Consider the following 17668-nt stretch of genomic DNA (forward strand, 5'->3'; position numbering starts at 1 on the left):
TTTGATAAATCATTAATTAGGCTAGCTGTGGACTGTAGGACTTATTAAGTAGCTGTGGACTGTAGAACAGTGATTAGCTAACGATATGGGAATAAAACAGACATAGACTTCCAAATGATATACATTATTTACTAATCAGTCAGAATACTATAAACAAAGAGAAAGGCTATTCGAAGTGCATGTAGATAGATAGATAGATAGATAGATAGATAGATAGATAGATAGATAGATAGATAGATAGATAGATATGCACTATATTGTGTGTATTAATTGTGAATATTTTGAATACTTAATCAGCTTGTCTCGTAATTATTTCCTTTGTTCATCAATTGACAGAGCTAATTATTGCTCTGTCAATAATTACTGGATAATTATTTTCTTATTACTTATCAGCATCACTGTCATACTTGCGCGGTAGATGACATACTCACACGTATGTGCATAAGCTAAGACGTAATATATCACCGCTCTCTGTCTGCAAGTGTGACATTAAGTTTGAACATTTGACTCATGGTTGGATGATAATTGGCCCACACTTTTTTCGCCCTGCATGCCATTACACTTACACCAGAAGTCTTCTACTTCACAAGACTATTAGTCACTTATTGGATAACGTTTTAGTCCAATTGCATTAGTGACGAAACTGAATCATTTAAATTATGGAATTATTTAATAAACAACAAAAATAAACATCTTTCACACTATAACTTTATATATTTAACTAAAATAATTATTAAATGCAAGTTACCATATTAATTGCAGGCTTTTTCTAAGTTTTCCCTCTCCCTGGTAGGCCTATCATATGCTTGTCAAAATGAAAATATAAACATGATTCCAAATATAAAATATTATCCTTTAGTTTATTTTATTCCTGCCCACTGTTATCTTTACAACGTAAAGGATGTAATAATAAGATCTGCAAGTTTCCCAATCTCTCTTGGGAAAAGTGTCAGCGTTAAAAGTGATGTAGATCTGAAGCATCTCTGGAATGAGGTGTTGGATGACAAATCATTGAGCTAAACAGCCATTTTTATGACGACACCTGCGGTCTTATGCGTGCTGCTGCTATTGTCTGTTTACCTGGTTCCAACACTTTTGCTGACAGAGACTTAACAGTTTTATGTAGACATTGGTGATGCTGAGGTCACCACGTTCATGCAGCAACTAAAACAGAAGGTGGATGCTGGACAGGGCCTCCCATCACAAATGGAAGTGTTGGATAACAGTCCTGGGGACATCTTGTTTGACCAGAAGCCACGTCATAATATTGTAGAACGACATGTTAAGGTAAGCACAAACATTTTCACGGTTCATGGTTCATAGTTAAAAAAAAAAAAATACTGTCATTGTTTTATAGAAAATAGGAATAAGAGGCATTTTATTGTTGGTCATAGTTTTTTATTGGTTGTTTTGTTATTTGCGGTTTTTAAATGTTGTACTGTGTTGAATTTGTGTTGGTAATTTGGCATGTAGTTTTCACAAGGTGCATCCTCTAAAGAAACTTTTTTGCACGGAAAGTTTCCATGGATGTTAAAAGTTCATCATGAAAACATAGATGCCAACAAAGAACCTTTATTATTTTAAGAGTGTATACACTTTTCTACGCATAGTAAAAAAGTGAGTAATTTGGGACACAACTATGCGCTGTGCCCACCCCCTTGAACATTTCTGGGTGAGAACATCTCACAGTTTGGTGAAAGCAACCTGTAGTGAGTGGGAAAGAGCAAAAGTGAGAGCATCTTCCTACTACCTATCATTATAAGAACTTGTTTTGTGAACAATGGCTTCATCGTGCCCTACATAATTTACTTGAGTAAATAAGCCCAACCTACGCAAATAAAGTACAACACAATGTCAGTCTGAATGGATCACTGCAACCTATTTTCATGAGTTCTTTACGTAAACTTGACTAATCAGGTTTCATAGACCAGAGGTAGTGCTTTTTTTTTTTTTTGTGAAAAACAGAGGCTAGGCATTTGAGAAGGCGGAAATGTGATTTTATTTAGGGTTGAGAGCGCAAAGGGAGTTTTATGGGTTGTGTCGGGGTGTCTTCATTCTGGTATATTTGTGTGCGGAAGCCTGTTTGCACAAGGGTCTATATGTTTGGACAGGACCGGGTTGAGTTCACACAAGCACATACACATAAATATTTGTGATTCATCTTGCCTCCTCTCATCAACTGTTGCCAGCTTTAAAACACACCTGAGATTTAAAATGGCTGCAGTCACAACAATAACAGTGTCAATGCGACAGCTCACACCGGCAACTCTGTTTGGCATCTGTTACAGCAAATTACATCAGCAATACCACACCATTACCTGAGCTCTTACCAGCACATAACAACAGCCAGTAGGGAACTTGTGTGCATGTGTGTGTGTGTCTTCCAACCCCCAGACACCTGCCACTCTGACTCACAATCATAGCTAGCAACCGAAACTGCTGTTCTCAGTCATAGATGGAGCAAGCAAATGTTTCACAGTATGTTAAAGGGCCCCTATTATGCTATTTTAAAGTTTCCTAATGTTGTTTTGGAGTCTCCTACAACAGGTTTACATGCATCAAAGGTCAAAAAACTGTTTCATTTTCTCATAATATACATTTGCACGTCACCAGATTTTCAATGATTCTCAAACGACTCGTCAAATGAATCAATCTCTCTAAATCCCTCCTTTCCACGAGTCACTTTGATCTGATTGGCCAGACAGCTCAGTCTGTTGTGATTGGTTTACCGTGTACAGCGTGTCGAAAACAAAAACTCCCATTGTCATAACAACGTCAGCTCTGCGTGTCCTGGTCATAGACTGTAAAAAAATATGGACGACGCCCCTTCGCTCTCTTCCATTGTTTGAGAAGTGAAGCCGCCAGTGTCCCGATATGGCGCTGACATCTTGGGGCTTGAGTCTGCGCAGTAGCGATTTCAGGACCAGACCTGCGCAGTAGTGAGCAGGAAGTAAAGCCGCGAAATCAAGGCCCCGCGCCCTCACTCTCGGTTGGTGCTTCAGTGACTACTTCGCTCAGAGAACCTGTCAATCACAGCTGTCAATCATGACGTCACACCACCGTTTTTATAGCATCAAATAACTAACTAAAAACAAACTTATTTTAAAAACAAACACTTGAATTTACATCAGCGTGATAAAAACTACAGTAAATGACAGAAACCACCTTCGGAAAAAAGATATTTGAAGTGTAATTAAATTGTTTAGTTGGTCTCAAGTCCCGTTGAATAACACGGGGAGGCGGGGCTTATGACCTATACTAGGACCAGTCACCGGGGAGCGATCGAGACGTTTTGGCTTCACTTTTCAGGGCTTGTGCGGCACGCTTGGTCCTGGTCCTGAGGCTTCCTACACTGTAAACTAAACACAGTAACGAACAATGACGTTGATTTTACCATATCAATGCGAGCGCGAGTCCGATGATGAAACATTCATTGGAAGAACTAGTCATTCAACCCGAACCTCCATCGCAAGGACAACTCGAGCAGGACGTTTCTCAGTGATACACTAACGTTACTCAGTTCGAGGCACATGAGATGTTGCAACTGTAATTCCTCAGCATCAGCATTAAAGGGACTATGTGAAGCTTTTTAGGTATTTTATTATCTAAAATCAATATTTTTATTAATAAATATGCCCTCAATGGTGTACAAATACCTATGCCAATGATCAGACTAATCCTCGTAAACGAAGAATTTATTATCTTTATATACATGGGACGGGTAGGTCCACGGAGGCTTCCATGTAGTTCCGCCATCTTGAAAAACTATAATAGCAGAGAGGGACAAAAGTACTAGGCCAACGCGTTGTACTCAGAACCAGCGTCACGTGACTGAAGCCAGAAGACGCGGAGGAGCAGTGAGAGGCGCTTGTCACTGCCGCGGCAAGTTTAAAAGGCTGCACTGCACGGTTATTTATACACCGTTCATTCATACATATGCTGAGTCACAGGATGAGTCCTCGTCGCGTACCCACCAGATTTCGTCATGAGTCATTTTGTACCCACCACTTTTTTCAGATAACGTCCATAATTATTAGACTTTGGGTTCGATTTTTTTGACAGTTTTCAGTGGTTTGAGGAGCAATATGAGAGAGAAATTTGGTGCTCGTTGTTTGGGTACATTAAACCACGTAAAACTTTTTAACGTTAGTATAAAGCCCATGAGAACCGTGTGGAGTCAACCCACAGCCGCTCCGCTGCTCTGCTGAAAATGTGAAGCTGAAACGCTTAGTGTCATATAACATCCATAATAATTTGACTTTAGGTTCGATTTTTTGACCGTTTTCAGTGGTTATGAGGAGTAATATGAGAGAGAAATTTGGTAATCATTGTTTAGGTACATTAAACCGCGTCATGTCATATTGTCAACATGGTTTCTGAAGCAGAATAGTGGGTCATATGTCTAATGGTTTTTGAAAACTTAAGGTTTCATAAAACGAGTCGGACATCATCACATTTTTGTATACATTTTGATTTATTTTCATTAGTAATCTTAGCTACAGGACATCGTATTTCAAAACATGACCTGCGAAAAAGAGAGAGAGAGAAAAAAAAAAAAAAGCGTCGTTGTACCCAGCACTTCTGAAAATGCACTTCCGAATGGGTCTCTGTACCCAGCACATTTCAAACCAAACTGACGCCCATGCAGCTATTGAGTAAAGTAAGGTTAGAGAAGGCTCTGATGATGATGATATCTAACAATGCACGTACTTCAAAAAATATAACGAGTAAAGAAGGCATTACTACTAATTACCATAGTTAATGTTTTTCACAGTCAGTAATTCATACTGTAACATTCTTTTTTTCGTTGTTTCAAGTTTCAGTTTGTTTTAAATAACAAACCTGTTCACCAGAAGAAAAACTCAAAGTGCTATTATAAGACATCCTGTCATAGCTTTTAAGTACATAACGGCTACCAAAGATGCAACGCGCATTTGAAAAAGTGAGGCGCTGGAGAGCATTATTCGTTTGAATGCAAAATACAATTTCACCACTAGATGGGAGAAATTCCTACACACAGTCCCTTTAACAAGTGCATGTCCATCAACCGATTATTTTACTTGTACTAATTTATTTACCGAGTATTTTTCTAATATATTGCGGTGAACACGTGGAAACTGTATCAATAACAGTCCATGTAAGTTATGCAATACATTAGCCGAGCTCTAGCGTGAATGACTTATGTAACATAAACATTGGTAAAACAAATGCTCAACCTTTACTCAAAGTAGTGAGAACGACATACAATCTGCATTAATAGACACAGTTTTAGGTAATAGTGGCCCACAGCTGATTAGCAGAAGAATTTCAGTAAGACAGTAATAACGCGAGTTAGCCAGTTAGCAGGAGACCTACACAATATAAAACTCAAAACTCAGTATGTTTAACACCATCTTTCAAGAGCAAGCAGTTTGCAAATCCTGCATTGAACTCCGAGATTTGAGAAGAAGTCGTCAGTAAAATAAAGGGAACACAGCAAAGGTTTAGGATTATACTGCTGTGGTATCATGGTAAAGATGAATTTTAACCACTGATTCTTCACATGCTCGTCCTTGGGCGGTGAAAAAAAAAAAAACAAAAAAAAAAAACACAACAACTGGCTTTACCTTCACATTGTAGAGCACAGCATCTTCTCGACATGATGCTATCCAGTATCCACAGGAATCAGCTGCTGGTTTGAGGTTCAAGATTTCCCTGGTGTCTGCGCGCGCAATAAGTGGGCGGGCAATATGCTAATGATTCGTCTTGACGTCACGACGAAACGGCTTATGAATCGTTTGAAAAACAATTAATTTCACTGACTCAGAGTCGACTCTTACATTTGAAAGACAATAACGTTATATATGTTGCACTTTCAGATTTAAAACTTTGCAGGATGTTTTCATTCACTTAGAGCTATGTTACACACTACATGAAAGGTCATTTAGAGCTTGCTTGTGTTCACCTATCTACGCGCAACAACCAAAAATAGCATAACTTGTTTTTTATCACTCATACACACATTAGCATGTCTGCTAATCTCCTCCCGCCCTTGTTCTAGGTCCACTTCAGCACTATTTGGTCAAAAAAATCTTGATGAGGGATGCCAAAAAAAAAAAAAAAAAAAAGTTTGCTGCTTCAGTACACACCTTAAAAAAGCGCAGATGACTTCATCATGCTAACACAGACCTCATCAAGACAAAGTCAAGCTGAAGTACGTCCTTCACATAAAGTCAAAGCAAAATAGAAGTACAGTTACTAAATGATCTGGCCTAAATATAGTCAGCAGCCTCCACTCAAAAACAACTGCTTTCTCTAAAATAAAAATTATCCCAAGCTTGAAGATTAAGTGTAATCTCACAAGACATTTTTAAATATGCTTTAATTAAGGAGCAGTGTAAACCAAAGAGCTGGAGGTCACTCATGTTGACTGGATTGATGAGTAAGCTCTTCATCACTTATTGAACACTTATTGAACATTGACTCATTAAGCTAACATGGTACAGAAGCCAGACACAATGACACACAGACCTATTGGGGATACAATCCAGTCTACACTAGTCTTCGACAGGTCATGATTTAGGTTCCTTTTTAATGCTAAAGTGAAACCAGCATCAGAACAATTAATTGTTGATGGTGGGCGTGGACAACTACTTCAGTAATGTACAGAAGACATATCAATCATTTCCACAAACCACTCAACTTCTGCATTCATTTACAGTCCCTTTAATAGACAATTTGTCAGAGTGAGTGAATAAAACTGAGAACTTTTACATCTGAAACTTTCCTTAAAATGATTTAATGCGGCCCACTTGTCAAGTGTAAATGGAGGCTATATTTAAAAAGCATTAGTGGGAAAAAAACTGTCACTTTCATAAGACTGCATTAAATCACTCAAATTTAAGATTACCATTAATATGTAAAGGACTGTGCTATCCTGAGGTGGCTTTTATACATCTGAATACATTTTATTATTATTATTATTTTTTTTTATATATATATATATATATATATATATATATATATTTTTTATGGTTTGATTTCTTTGATTGACTGATTCATTTTGTGTGGCTTGTCCTTTGGCAACCATAAGAAAACTGATCTAAGATAGAGCCACTTTTTTTCTTCAATTCTTCAAATGTTCAGTAATGCTTAACCTTCAGAAAATGTTGATCATAAACCTGTAACCTCTATAAAAATCAGTTTGTATCACTTTCAATTTCTGCAACACTTATCAAAATTCGGATTGTGTGATTTTGCAATTTTCTAGAAATAAAAAGACTTATATAATTATATAATTAGAGTATAAATAAATAAATGAAAAAAATAAATACAAATTATTACAGTTAAAAAAGGTCAAAAATCACCATTTTAAAGTGGAGATAGATATGTTTGATCAACCTAGAATGAAAGCTAGTATTAAACAAATCAACTATCTAAAATAAATAATAATAAAAAACAACAACGGGACACCATATTGTACACAATTCATGAAAAGTGAAAAGCCATTCATATTACAAAATACAGCAGTGTGTAAGGTAAGGTTAGGTTATTTTATTTGTAAATTTGTTTTGCAGTAACAAACAAACAAACAAAAATACCTGCAAGTAGAAATCAAGTAACCTAACCTAACCTTGATCATCTAATAATAATAATAATAATAATTCGTTACATTTATATAGCGCTTTTCTAGGTACTCAAAGCGCTTTACATGGAAGGGGGAATCTGCTTTTTTTCATGAGGCATTGGTAAATGCTTTGATAAAAGCATTACTAAGTTTGAGAAAACAAGAATGTTTGTCCGGTTGTGTGTGTGGCTCATGTTTGTGAGTTTGAACAGGACAGTGATGAATTCCTCGTAACTGCGCAAATCTATTCAGCAGAATAGTACGAAAGCGAGAGAGAGAAAGGTAAATGAGTCTACCACTGCCAAAGAGGTTCACAGGAGGGCCAGTCACCATCACTCACTGAAGCAACAATGCTATATCAAGCCTGTTCTCTAACTTCACAGAAGACTTACTCACAACTCAGTGAAACTTTCAGTAGTGCAAATGGAACTAAAGCTCTCAGTCTGAGAGCATCCACTCAGGTTCATTAATGGACGTGTAATCCACCCTCTTAAAAGCAGACATACGGATGCCATGAGCTATGATTGAGTTTTATAGATCATGACACTGGATGACTCTCTGTAATCAGAAAATCAATGTTAATGTACTTCGGAGCATTGCTCTGTATTTATGGTGACTTCTTTTTGCTTTTCATTTCTAGAACTTTTAAAAATGTTGCTTATGTTGCTGAGCAAGGCTGTCAGAGGAGACATTATTATTTGACAGTGTTCAACCGGTTCAAGTCTATTATGCACCCTTTAATAAGAAAAGAAAGGACTGAGGAGTTGATGAAAAGTAAAACTCTCAGAGAATAAAAAAAAAAAAAAAAAAAAAAAAAGAGTGAAGCAATTTAAAAACCAGTTTGGAGAGAACATTTTTTTCGTGCGCATGTCAAGAACCTTTTTTTCCCCTTCTGTTCCAATTGTGTGCCATCTAATATTAGTATTTTTATTAATTATCTTAAATTAACTGTCAAAATGGTTAATTAGCATAATTAATGTGGTGTGGCCAAGAAGCTGAGTGGTATTTGAAAAATGTAAAAGCAGCTGAGAGTGACTCAATAGTAAGTTGTCCAAAATACATAATTACAGCAATTAATTAAAGTCCGGCCCTGACACCTTTATTTAAATAAAGTGATTGAGAAAGTTAGAAGAGATGAGGCTTTTTCTTCTCTATTTGAAGATCTTGGATTCCCAGTTACAGGCCGTAGAAAGTGCTGAATAGTTGTTTTACAGTTTTCTTCTGTAAGTGTGTATGTGTTTGTGGTGGAGTTTCACTAATAAGAGTTTACTCCTCACCCTGAGTATTATATGACCCATGGGATCAAAGAGGCAGCAAAAGCTTTAAGCATCCGTGATAAGCTCTGTTCACATTGGAATGGAACGGAGCAACACTTGGAAGTGAGCCGCACAAATGAGAAAGGGAGAGCAATGGAAAAACAACCAATGAAAAACAAATCAATCTATTCCTTAGAGACTAAAAAGAGAATTCTAAACTTCTTCAATCACAGCTCAGACAGAGTTAAGGCGTTTAAAAGAGGGGGATTCAAACATCATTATTTCATCTGAGAAGTCCAGAGATGGTGGTTCAGGGAGGTCTGAACTGCTTAAACCATAAAATCAAGAGTTTAATTTCAACAGTATTGATTTTAAACCTCTAGGAAAGAATGAGTTCACAGGGTCTGATTCTAATAAGGTGGGGAGTGATGGTTTTGAAGATGATGACTTCATTGATGATGGTGATGTTATTGTTATATACACTATAGAACTGCATTGTATGTTCATGTTTGTGAATCTATGGCTCAGTTTATTAACAGTTTATTAACAACTCTTCAAGTGGTCCAATCAGAGGTAGACAGCGCTAAAACAAGTCTAGATGGGGTTCAAAACATCTTGTGATCAGATTAGTAAAACCATACAGAGGTAGTCAGAAATTCATGTGACTACATTGCATTTGTAGCATATATGCTACTGTGTTTTGATGTGTTCAGGACGTTGAAAGACTATGGGAGCTTTCCCACTGGGCATGTTTGATTAGGTCTAAATGCGATTGTTCCTGGATTGTTCACTTACTTGATTCTATGGAACCCTGCTGCATTTGTGTTTTCATCATTTTTGTAATACGCTTAATTCAGCTTATTGTGGTTTTTATAATTATTATTCATTTGCGCTATTATGCGCAGCAGTATTATACTCACTCTCAATATGTAAGATTTAGCAAGTGTGAGTGAGGTCATATGAATTCGTACGAATTAGCCACCTCGTAAAATACGGACGAATTGCTGAGGTCAGGTTGTAGCTTTTAGATTACCAATTTTTCATGCGAACCATGGTCTGTTTTGAACTAAACTGCCGTTGTGAAAGCACCAACACCTTGCTACTGGGACAGTTCCCTCAAAAGGTACAAATATATAGTATATAGTCTTGAGATTCTAATACCTTACAAGTATGCACCCTTCAAATAGGTTGCTCAATCAATATAATATGCACCCCTTTTGGGGTAATTGTGTAAACTTTATGTGAGTGTACTGCCTCCAAATGTAATCACTGCACCATAATAATAATAAAAAAAATTTAAAAAAATTAAAATAACTTAGTTTTCAAGTTTAAATAAAATAGAACATCTGGTATCCAATTTCAGTAATATCACTGAATGTAGCCACAAAAATCAGGTACCATCCCTTCAAAGAAATTCAAGTGTTAATTAGAGAAAAATATGAGACAAATGCTAGTAGCAGGTTTAATGGGTAATTCCAGGTGTGAATCTGTCTGGTCTTTCCACTTGTTGATGTTAAAACCTGGCGTAAACAGGCCCATATGTTTGTGTGCATTTCATATCACTTTTTCTTCTATTAACAAATGCTGAATTTCAGCAATTGCTGGCAATTCAAGTATGTCAATGAGTCTGTACGTAGGTACGTACACATTTGTGTCCAAACACATGTGTGCAAAATATCCTTCATGGATATCTCCCTTCTGCCTCTTTCATTTCCATACTGGTCCCATATGAGGATTCATCTAATTATTCGCAGCAGAAGGTGTTGTTCAGAGTGAAATGATCAAACAAACTGTCCCTTGATGCTCTATTTCTTTTTTATCTCTCACTATCAATGATATGCTTGCTTAAACATCCATGATATCAAATACAATTAAATGGGTTCATAATTTAAAAAAAGAAAATCTAAGAAACTGTTTTTATTATAAGTTTTATGCATTTTTAAACCTCAAATTACAAAAACAATTTGTTCCACAACAATGCATTTTTAATTTCAGATAGAGATAGAGATAGAGATAGAGATAGTTTGAACATTTTATATGTCTTACAGAAAACAGAGGTAAAGTTGACACTTTGAGAGCAGAGTCCAGATGCAGTGCAACACAATAGGACAACGTTTCAACTCTGTGCAGAAATGTGACTTGTTTTTGTGTTTGAGCCCAGGATAAGATGGGAATAATAGGATTACAGATGCTAAGCTTGTGTCAGAATAGATTTAGGTCTTTGCCCACGGCCATGGGGATCACTTAAATACTCTACACCCATCCAGATGACTTAAGCTCTTTACCAAGAAAAAAAAAAAAAAAAGAACGCACATGCAAATCACAGACATATATTGAAGAGAAGGATGGATAACACACAAAGACTAAAGAATAGTGTGTGGCATGATTGAGTCGTTCCACAAGCTGTCTCTTTTTCTGTGTTCTTTGTTTCCTGAATCTAATTAGCCAAAAACGTAGTCACTATTGTCTTTTATCTGTTTTGTCATACCAAAATGTTTGCAAATTATGAATCCTCACTGTGGTAAAGGTTTCATTTTATCATTGAAGGGACACATCCTGGTAAAGTACAACCCCTAGTCCAAGAGAAAAATCTGTGAGTGTATAATTTTTTTACATGCTCCTGTAGCTCAAATGAAAGCATAGCACTAGCAAAGCAAATGTCATGGGTTTGATTCCCAGGGAATGAATAAATGTATATATTTATATATAAATAAATGTAACCGGGTATAATGGAAGAAATCAAATTTAAAAAATTTGGGTTTTATTCTGACTGCTGTTTTAAATAACAACGGTCGGTGGGAGCACAATTAGACAGATAAAAGTCTAAGAAAAAAAAAAAAAAAAAAAAAAAAGGTTGACTTGTTTGAAGAGATTGAAGAGATAAAATAAAAATATAGTTTACAGTAAATTGGGAGTTGAAGTAGAATAAAATGTCACAAAAATAAAAGTTTAGACCGTGGATAAATGCCAAATCCACAAAAATACAAGTCACACAGAATGAAATGTGTAGCCTAACTCAATTCACACTGAAATACAGAGAAAAGCACCACAATATGTCAGATTTAATCCATTAGTCTACAAACCAATGAACGAACCAAAATATGATATAACTAACTGGAATACAGCAACACAGACTGGAATACGGCAGTGGCTGAGGTAGGCCTACAAGATAAATAAAATAACATCAACAAAGCCACTTTCGTGTTTCACATATTAACCATGCAGTACCAGAAATATACATTAAAAGGGACACTTCACCCATTTGCATTAAGCTTTGCATTGTTAGAAACCCAGTCATACTATTGAATGGTCGTGCAACTCTCTCTCATTTTCCCCTGAGATGGGAGAAATCCGTTATTTAAGTTTTACACTTCCTCCTACAATGACGCAAAAATCGTCATTTTGCGTCATTGTAGGAGGAAGTGTCAGAGGGGGGGATTTCTGTTGAGACTACAAGCACTAGTTCCTCATCTTTCCCAGGGGGCGGGACCCGCTCACGCTACAGACCTATTACAGATCAGTGGGTGGGACTTTACTCTCTGAAACTGAAAGCAATATCCTCCATCTTGTTTGAAGCTAAGCTAACAGGCGCTGTGGAGACAGATGTAAAGTTATGACAATAGCGGAGGAGAGTACTCAATATGATATAGACTAGAGGAAGAGGATTTCGGAAGTCTGATGCTTGAATCAGGTGTTTGTGGCTACCTTTACAAGCCGCATTATAGCGAAGAGCCGCCGAGGCAGAAGACCTGCCTGCCGCAGACGAGGAGCCCAGACTGGCTCGGGTTAGGGCGGACTGGTGGCGCCGGTGATCTCACTATGCAACTACGAACCGCTACGAACACAGTCCGTCTGTGGCAAAGATTTTCAACGATGACAATTTCTCCTGGACGAAATCTCTGAATCAGACGAGGACACGGACGTTTGTGTTGTGAACTAGTTTCCTAGTTTCGCACCGCATATGTTCTGACTGAACATCCAGGTACCATGCAATAATTCACCTTTTCGAAAGAAATACAAACGAGGAGTAATGCACTAATGAGTTCGCCAACTAACTAGACATTTTGTGTGAATGTGAAATTAATTTCAAGCTCTGGTGGTAGCTAGACTTGTAGACGGAAGAGTGATTTCTCTTATAGGCAGATATGCGCTTTCTGGATTAGTGGGAGTGGCTTGCGGAGCTGTGCAATGTGGTGCATTGTGGGAGTTGTTGTCTTTCATACAAATGCGTCCTGAAGTTATTTTTTGTCTTTTCTCGGTCACAAAGGCACCAAATTCAAAATTTCTTTTACATTTCGATTACATATATGACCCACTTTAAATAAAAAACAATGTTCAAATGGGTGAAATGACCCTTTAACCAAACAGTTATACTGTATGTGGCAGGGCGGTGCAATTTGGTACACAAGCCCAAGTTGTTTACTATTAAGAAAGTCCGACTACGCCACCCCAGGAGTTAACCCCAGGGAAAATACTCAAACATTGAGCAAAGCACACAGGTTCGGTTCCCTCCAGGGTTTCTGCAGGTTTCAGTAAGTCACATTTAAGACCTTTTTAAAACATTTTAAGACCATAAAGATTGAAATTTAAGACCTACACGATGCATTAACCAAGTTAGATAGATAGTTACCTCGGGATCATTAGAGTATCTATCTATCTTTCTATCTATCTATCTATGATTATCTGATTGTGTGTGTGTGTGTGTGTGTGTGTGTTATTTTTTTAATAGAAAATTGTACTTTTGCATATTATACTGTAAAATCACAATTATTGTTGATTTTAGTTGATCATAGTTAATCATAACTAGAGAGGAAATGATGGGATGATTAAAGTGACCAATTATCACGGTTATCAATGAATCCTGTTCAAAAAGTACTAATACTACAGAATGAAGTCAATTCAGTTTTATGTCGAAAAACAGCAAATTGATTAGCATCAATATGCACTTTTGTTTACGTAAGCATTAAAATGCCATTTAAAATGATTGAAATTTTTTAAAAAAGAGTGTCTTGCAACATGTTATCTCCTAACATGTACAAGTTCAAATAAAGTTGACAAAAAAGGTTTTATACAAAGATAAACCTCATATTTCAGCCTTTAAATAATTTGTTATAAAAAGAATGAGTCAAGAGAGAAATTACTGACATTTCCACATTAGCTTATATTTATTAGTAGTGTTTGGGTGCACCCCCATCCTTCATGTTGACTGAGCTTTCAATGTTGTTATGGAAAGGGTTGATTGGTTGGTTCCCGTCACATGACCTGCGGCGCGTTTTCGGCATTCTGAAAAGGTTAGATTTTTTTCATCTTGTTGCACCTGGTAAAAAAAATTTGCGCATCGCTTCAATTATGAAGCGACGCTTACATTGCCGCGCGCCTACATTTGAACAAACTTGAGCGCGCAAAATATCAAGCCACGAGCTACTGGAGCTCGCGAGCGACGTGTTGGAGACCCCTGCACTAGGGCTCTGCTTTGTAGGCTACAACTCGATACTTTTTTGCTACTTTGTAATAACTTTCTGCGACCAGCGTTTCTGGAAATGAACGAGGGTAAACACTTTTTTTAGACCTGACAAAATTTAATTTAAGACCTAGGATGAAAATCTGGTACAGTATGTAATTTTTTCACCGCTAGGGGTCGCTAACCTCTTTACAATAACAAAGGCGTAGTTTGATGACGCAACATTTTTTAAGAATTATGGATCTTGTCGTCAACGTCAAGCCGACCTATCTAATAATGTTTATGGATGACTGAATACATCGATGTTTTTATCATGACTGTGATATGAAGCAGGTCGGTATTGCTAAGAGACAGCTATCAGCTCCACACGCGACGCGAGTCCCGTGGATATAAAAGGAATATGGACATTTCATTCTACCGAACTACACGCAAGTGCATAATTACAACTCACAGGTCAGTTTATTAGACAAATTAAACTTGTGAGGTAACACAGCGCTGTTTCAACTGGTCTAACATTACACTATCACACTAAACTGCATTTGAATGTGTTGAAATGTATGTGTTAGTTTGTCTGTATGAGACTAACAGTAAGCTAGATCAACATTAGAATAACATACAGATCATATTCTAACATTTTATCATTGTTGAACTATATAACATTGATTAGTTTTATGTAAATGTGCTCACCTGTTTAATAAAGTACATGTAGGAGCGGTCGAAGTCTCGGACGTGGAGCTCTCGTTTATATACTGTCTATGGGAGCTCTAGGCATCTCGAAAACACTGCGCTGATATTGATTCTCGTTTTAGTTCTCCTTTTTTATCCAAAGTCTGCTTGCCATGGTCCATAATGTTTGAACGAAACAACAACAGCGTGCAAATAGACATTGCGAACTACACAGTTGCAGGGGTGATAGTAGAAAAAAATCCTGAGCCTGAACTTTTTTCTCTGGGAGGTAAGCGGGTCCTATATATCTAAGCCAAGATATATGCCCTGATTAACATAATTGTCAAGTGGGATCCAGGGGTGTGCTCCCCTATGAGAACATTTTGATAAATAGTCCCTTAAATGATAGTCTTGTGACTTTTGTGGATGTAAATGGACATCATTCAGACATGAGATGAACAAACCCAATACAAGCCTATATTACAGTAGCAGGTTTCAGTAAGTCAAATTTAAGACCTTTTTAAGACATTTTAAGACCATAAAGATTGAAATTTAAGACCTACGACGCATTGCCAAAAAAATATTCAAATCGAAGAATTCATTTTATTTCAATGAATTCAGTAATTGAAAAAGCATTTATTTAATTTACAGATAAAGCAATCACATTAGTAACCTTCCACACCCAACAACGCGTGTCAGAGAAAAGAACAGAATCAGATATAAATTTTTTTTTTTTTGAAAATTGTACTTTGCATATTATACTGTAAAAAACACATAATTAGTTGATTTCAGTTGATCATAACTAGAGATGAAATGGCATGAACATTTCATTTAATGATTATAGTGACAAAAATTATCACGGTTATCACAGAATCCTGTTCAAAAAGTACTAATACTACACAATGAAATCAATTCACCAAGTTTTATGTCGAAAACCAGCAAATAACAGATAAAATAAGCATCAGTATGCACTTTTTGTTTACATAAACATTAAAATAATACCATTAAAAATGATAGCCAGATTTTAAAAGTGTCTTGCAACATGTTATAGCCTACTAACATGTAAGTTACAAGTTCAAAAAGTTTTGACAAAAAAGTTTTTTATAAAAAGATAAACCTCACATATTTCAGACTTTAAATGATTATTTATAAAAAGAAAGTAAAAAAAAAAGATACATTACTGACATTTACAATGCACTTTAGCTTATCTTTTATTAATAGTAAAATTAGGTCCGATTTTCCCGTGGCGTCTGTCATTGCTATGCAACCATGCTCTGCGCTCTCCACAACGGCAAAAAAGTTTTATTGGCTAATGGATTTCCATGGAAAAAAACGAATGCGTCGCTTCAATTATGAGTGCGCTTATTACCGCTTACCGCGCGCCTACATTTGAATGAACTTGAGCGCGCAAAAGACGCAACATATGAACGGCCTGTTGGCGAACTACCTCAAATCAGGCTGGCTAGCGATAATTTTTTCGTCAAGTTTGATCCACCTTTATCGACAAGTTTGGTGTCTACTGTCTTCCCCTGGCTTCATAAAGTTGCACTCCATGACTTTGGCTATGTTTCGCGCTGCCAGTGTGGGAAACACATTCGTAGTGTATGGGAAACACAAAACAAATTCGCACGTGGAGTGACTGCTGAATCTATCTGATTGGCCAAAACCCAAGACCAGCCCCTGCCTACCCTATTACCGATTGGCTGAAGTTTACTGGTGTGGTTTAGTGAAAGCAAAGCGCCTCTCACGCGAACCTGAATTTTTTTTTTTTTCGCAGACACGTCTGTACGCCGGAAATCCGGCGTGACGCCGGAGCGCTATCAGCCCTGCAGTTGTCCACGTCTGTCGCTTTAGTTACTATCAAAGGGCTCTGGTTCATAGCTCTGGTTGCTATGGCAGTACGAGGAGAAACCAGGGACAACGCGGATATGACGCCATTGACGGCGACAAAACGGAAATAAAGAAACGGGACGTGTCTTCGAATTAAATTACAAATTTATCCTGGTTTGAAAGTTGTTGGAAACAGTCGGTATAATGTAAGTACACAACTAAAAAAAATATATATAACATATAGTGATTTGCTATTTTTAAAGCAAAAAAGTTACATATTGTGCCTTTAAGACTTTTTAAGGCCTTAAATTTAAAGTTCAGAATTTTAGACTTTAAGACCCCGCGGAAACCCTGCCCTCATAGAATTAGGAAAGAGACGCGAGTAAAGTACAAAAATACAAATGTTTATTAATACAAAAATGACTTCAAATGTTGGACACTAAAAAACAACACTGAAATCCCACTTCAAACAAAACAAAAAGAAAAACATATGCAACCAAACTTGGTATGTAGCAGTTATGTGTATATGTTAAACAAAAACTAAATACCAACAGGGCTGAGGCTCCCAACGGCAGGAATCAATGTGGAGTTTGGTTTTACGGAGCACACATCCACACGCACACACACCCGTGCAGTCTAATCACACACTCAAAGTGTACACTGCACACGATAAAGGACCACCACCACAGGGAGGAAGAGCAATCCACCCTATAGACCCTATAGAACTATAAGAAACTAAGAAACCGTAAGAAACTATAACAATGTACATAGAAATGACAATATGGACATCACTAATAAAGCAAGTCCTCACAACAATGAATGTCAATAAACAAAAATAAGGAGAAAAAA

This window comes from Rutilus rutilus (assembly GCF_951802725.1).
Source record: "Rutilus rutilus genome assembly, chromosome: 14".
Lineage (NCBI taxonomy): Eukaryota > Metazoa > Chordata > Actinopteri > Cypriniformes > Leuciscidae > Rutilus > Rutilus rutilus.